This window comes from Lytechinus pictus, chromosome 7, assembly GCF_037042905.1.
Source record: "Lytechinus pictus isolate F3 Inbred chromosome 7, Lp3.0, whole genome shotgun sequence".
Lineage (NCBI taxonomy): Eukaryota > Metazoa > Echinodermata > Echinoidea > Temnopleuroida > Toxopneustidae > Lytechinus > Lytechinus pictus.
This window is the reverse complement of record NC_087251.1, coordinates 16,796,445-16,802,539: the sequence shown is the minus strand read 5'-3', so window position 1 is coordinate 16,802,539 and position 6,095 is coordinate 16,796,445.

Here is a 6,095-nt window from a genome sequence, read left to right as displayed (position 1 = left end):
TGTAATATTTCCAATCGAAAGGCATTTGAGCCCCTTTTGACTCATCAAAGCATGTGTGGTCTCTCTCTTAGCTGATCCCTCCACTAATTGGAGATTCCTAGGGTCCATGGTCACTGGTCAATATTGAGGGAAACGTGGTCAAAATGACCACAGGGTCCAATAGTTATGCCAATAACACTGGTCTGTGTGGAATAATTTAATTGATTTCCACCAAGAAGCTTTCAAACTTCCCCATTTAACAATAATTGATGCTAATATTAACGCAATCCAAAATTTATCTTACCTGAATTAACATACACAATAAGCAGGGCAGGCCGGGGGGGGGGGGTCAAGGTGGCCAAAATGACCAAGGTAGTCAACTTTGGGGATGCTCAATTTTAAGGATTCATTCACCAGTGTTGGGTATTACAGCACACCCTTGTTAAGATTCTGGTAACATTCGAAATATTTCTGGATAAATTAAACTGATGTTATTGGCCATTTTAAGGGCCATGAGTGGCCCAAATGACCTTAAGCTGTTGACTAGGGTCATTAGGACTGATAAATTTGGAATCAGCATCAAATTTACACAAGATGGACTTTTGAATGCATTTCAATTTTATATGGGAAAAAGATAAAACATGCTGAAGACCTCAAATTCCTGCCTATGTGCAGTTTATTATGCAAAACTGGGTGAATTGTCAGTTATGTCTAAAGTACGCCAAATGACCCTCATAGGTCAAAACTGATGGAATAAATTGCATGAGGTCAAAATACGTTTGAGATGTTCAATTTCAAGGATTAATACACCAATGTTAGGTGTCACAGTATGCCCTTGTAACGATTCTGGTAACATTCAAAGTTTTTTTGGATAAATTGAACTGATGCCATTGGTCATTTTAAGGGCCATTAGTGGCCAAAATAACCTAAAGCTGTTAAATAGGGTCATTAAGACTGATACATTTGGAATCAGCATCACATTTTACATAAGATGAACTTTTGAATGCATTTCCATTTTATATGGGAAGAATATAAAACACGCTGAAGACCTCAAATTCCTGCCTATGTGCAGTTTATTATATGCAAAACTGCGTGAATGGTCAGTTATGTCTAAAGTACGCCAAATGATTCTCATAGGTCAAAACTGATGGAATAAATTGCATGAGGTCAAAATACGTTTAAGATGTTCAATTTCAAGGATTAATACACCAATGTTAGGTGTCACAGTACGCCCTTGTAACGATTCTGGTAACATTCAAAGTATTTTTGGATAAATTGAACTGATGTCATTGGTCATTTTAAGGGCCATAAGTGGCCAAAATGACATTAAGCTGTTAAATAGTATCATTAAGACTGATATATTTGGAATCAGCATAAAATTCTACACAAGAAGGACATTTAAATGTATTCTCATTTTATGAGGGAAGAAGATAAAATATGCTGAAGACCTCAATTTCCTGCCTATTTGAACAGTTAATAATGCAAACCTGCGTGAATGGTCAGTTATGTCTAAAGTACCCAAAATGACCCTCATAGGTCAAAACTGACGGAATAAATTACATGAGGTTGATGGTTATGATCCAGCGCACATTTTGAAAATAAATGTGGATTTCTAAAAACATCCAGTCGTAGCTCTGATCAATATTTGTAACACATTTCGGCCAAAAAATCATGAAAATTTTCATTTTTGGCCAAATTATGGCCAAAATGACCACTGCTATTGTGATTTGGCAAATGAAAGCACTTTATCTGGAATCTGTGTGCCTTTTTACTTAAGATAGATCCTTTTAATTGCATGTGGCTACAAAAGCAATCTGTTAAGGGACCATTTTCCAAAGAGTGGTCAAAATGGTAATTTTTGGTCAAAATTTGGCCAAAATGACCAAAATGGCGTGAGTACGGTCAATAAGAGTGACATTTTTGGAATCAGCGCACAATTTTACCCCGAATAAGCTTGTCAAACCTTCCCCACCAAAAATTCTGAATAAAGCCTCCTATCTCCTAGACTATGGTATTGTTCTCTACTTTCCTCCAATGGTGCTAATCGAACGGATGGCTAAACGCGGCCCATGCAGCACAGACACAGGCCTATGGTTTTTGCAATTGCGGAATGCAGAGTCTGAAGCGATATGGCGCAGCCCGGCCCTGGGAGCGTGGGTGCTCGGGCACCACCAAACATTTCCTTGGGGGTGCTGCGTGTATTATTCGGTTGGCAGCTCCCCCGGGTATTCTAGAAGATGTGTTAAAATAGAAAGGGTAAATTAAAACCAAAAGCTTTTCAAATTACTCGCGACTGTTTGACATCCATTTTGTATTGATAATATTTTTTTTCAAGTTTGAATCAGCACCCCCTACTTCAAAAATCACAGGGCCCTGATCTGAATTAGAGAGACTAGATACACTTTGTTGATTCATTTTTACTTCACTGATAACATGTAGTTTTGATTATTATTATTATTATTATTTATTTGGCCATAAAAACATACAAATATTGTACAATGTAATTACATAAATACAAAAATAAAACCTGAATAAAAAATAAACCTGAAATAAAACCTAAATTTGAACTTAAACTCTTGACCTGTTTATTGCTTGAAGTTTCTAATTAAAGCCGTGGTACTAGACTACTCTTGGGCCGACTTACCGTTTCTTATCATTCTCGCACTTAACAACATAAGACAAAACCGTTAGTAAGTAGTCATCTTATACTGTATTTTACCCCCTTTTTATTTTGTTTAATTTTTTTATTTTATATCCATTTTCTTATGGTCCTTGCGGGGAGGGGTTCACTTGATTTTCTAGGCCTAGATACAGTTTTTTTTTCTTCTCCTTGTTATTTTTTTTTCCAATCTTATTCCAAAGTCCTTTTCCTTCATTCTCTCTCTCTCCCTTTCTCCCTGACTCACTCTCGAACACATTACTCGTTAAGACTTTGTTTTAGCAAATCGCACCGCGACTCCATCTCATCCCTCGACATCATTATAAACCTGCCTCACCTCATGTTACATTGACCTATTCAACTCTTTTTTCCTATCTATGGTCATTCCTTTCACATTCGCACTGGCCTTTTCATATATTATTTGAACTACTTTTACATGATTGATAAAAAAAAACCTCACCGATGATTCTTGCTGAACCGATCATCATTTAAACTTGTCTCTCATTTTTTGCATTATTCCACTTATTTTACACCATTCGGATTCATTAATATAAAAACGATTATTTCGTGGTACTTGTCCCACCCCATCTTCCCCATATGTATACCGTTATTCATATTTCTATACTATTCTTTAACAAAAAAACTCATTGTACACTTGCCTCACTTCCTTTGAAGTTGGCTTCATACTATTCATTCTTTCAAAAAAATCATTGTACACTTATAATTGCCCGCACCTCCTTTCCAGCTGGCTTCACTATACTAGATTCAATCTTTGTAAAAACATCATTGTGCACTTGCCTCACCTCCTCTCAAGTTGGCTTCACCATAATATTTATGACACTAATTATTCTATTTAACAACCTCAATTGAAACTTGCCTCGCCTCCTTTTAAATTTGTAGTACAGTTTATTCTTTTTAAAAACCTCCATTGAAACTTGCCTCACCTCCTTTCAAATTTGTAGTACAGTTTATTCTTTTTAAAAACCTCAATTGAAACTTGCCTCACCTCCTTTTAAATTGGCTTCACCATAATACAGTTTATTTTTTAAACCACCATTGAAACTTGCCTCACCTCCTTTTGAATTGGCTTCACCATAATTTGTAGTACAGTTTATTCTTTTTTAAAAACCTCCATTGAAACTTGCCTCACCTCCTTTTAAATTGGCTTCACCATAATTTGTAGTACATCAGTTTATTATTTTTTAAAAACCTCCATTGAAACTTGCCTCACCTCCTTTCAAATTTGTAGTACAGTTTATTCTTTTAAAAAACCTCAATTGAAACTTGCCTCACCTCCTTTTAAATTGCATGGCTTCACCATAATACAGTTTATTTTTTAAAACCTCCATTGAAACTTGCCTCACCTCCTTTTAAATTGGCTTCACCATAATACAGTTTATTCTTTTAAAAAACCTCCATTGAGGCTTGCCTCACCTCGATCCTTTTAAATTGGCTTCACCATAATTTGTAGTACAGTTAATTCTTTTTTTAAAACCTCCATTGAAACTTGCCTCACCTCCTTTTAAATTGGCTTCACCATAATACAGTTTATTCTTTTTAAATACCTCCATTGAGGCTTGCCTCACCTCCTTTTAAATTTGCTTCACCATAATTTGTAGTACAGTTTATTCTTTTTAAAAACCTCGATTGAAACTTGCCTCACCTCCTTTCAAATTTGTAGTACAGTATTATTCTTTTTAAAAACCTCAATTGAAACTTGCCTCACCTCCTTTCAAATTTGTAGTACAGTTTATTCTTTTTAAAAATCTCCATTAAAACTCGCCTCACCTCCTTTTAAATTGGCTTCACCATAATTTGTAGTAGTTTATTCTTTTTAAAAACGGACTTGCCTCGCCTCCTTTTAAATTGCCTTCACCATAACTTGTAATACAGTTTATTCTTTTTAAAAACCTCCATTGAAACTTGCCTCACCTCCTTTTAAATTGGCTTCACCATAATTTGTAGTACAGTTTATTCTATTTATAAACCTCCATTGAAACTTGCCTCACCTCCTTTTAAATTTGTAGTACAGTTTATTTTTTTTAAAACCTCCATTGAAACTTGCCTCACCTCCTTTTAAATTGGCTTCACCATAATACAGTTTATTCTTTTCAAAAACCTCCATTGAGGCTTGCCTCACCTCCTTTTAAATTGGCTTCACCATAACTTGTAATACGTACAGTTTATTCTTTTTAAAAACCTCCATTGAAACTTGCCTCACCTCCTTTTAAATTGGCTTCACCATTGCATAATTTGTAGTACAGTTTATTCTATTTATAAACCTCCATTGAAACTTGCCTCACCTCCTTTTAAATTTGTAGTACAGTTTATTTTTTTTAAAACCTCCATTGAAACTTGCCTCACCTCCTTTTAAATTGGCTTCACCATAATACAGTTTATTCTTTTCAAAAACCTCCATTGAGGCTTGCCTCACCTCCTTTTAAATTGGCTTCACCATAACTTGTAATACAGTTTATTCTTTATTTTAAAAACCTCCATTGAAACTTGCCTCACCTCCTTTTAAATTGGCTTCACCATAATTTGTAGTACAGTTTATTCTATTTATAAACCTCCATTGAAACTTGCCTCACCTCCTTTTAAATTTGTAGTACAGTTTATTTTTTTTAAAACCTCCATTGAAACTTGCCTCACCTCCTTTTAAACTGGCTTCACCATAATACAGTTTATTCTTTTTAAAAACCTCAATTGAAACTTGCCTCACCTCCTTTTAAATTGGCTTCACCATAATTTGTAGTACAGTTTATTATTTTTTAAAAACCTCCATTGAAACTTGCCTCGCCTCCTTTTAAATTTGTAGTACAGTTTATTCTTTTTAAAAACCTCCATTGAAACTTGCCTCACCTCCTTTCAAATTTGTAGTACAGTTTATTCTTTTAAAAAACCTCAATTGAAACTTGCCTCACCTCCTTTTAAATTGGCTTCACCATAATACAGTTTATTTTTTAAAACCTCCATTGAAACTTGCCTCACCTCCTTTTAAATTGGCTTCACCATAATACAGTTTATTCTTTTTAAAAACCTCCATTGAGGCTTGCCTCACCTCCTTTTAAATTGGCTTCACCATAACTTGTAATACAGTTTATTCTTTTTAAAAACCTCCATTGAAACTTGCCTCACCTCCTTTTAAATTGGCTTCACCATAATTTGTAGTACAGTTTATTCTATTTATAAACCTCCATTGAAACTTGCCTCACCTCCTTTTAAATTGGCTTCACCATAATATTCAGGTAAGGTATATTCATTCTTTTTTTAAAAAACATCATTGTTCACTTCCCTCACCTAGATCATTTGGGTATATATAATACCTTTTATTCTACACTATTCTTCCCTTAAAAAAAACCTGATTGTACTCCTGCCTCCCCTGATCTGACATTTGCCTCTCAACGTACTGGAAATAGATACCCTTTTTTCAATATTTTTGTGTTTTTGACACCCT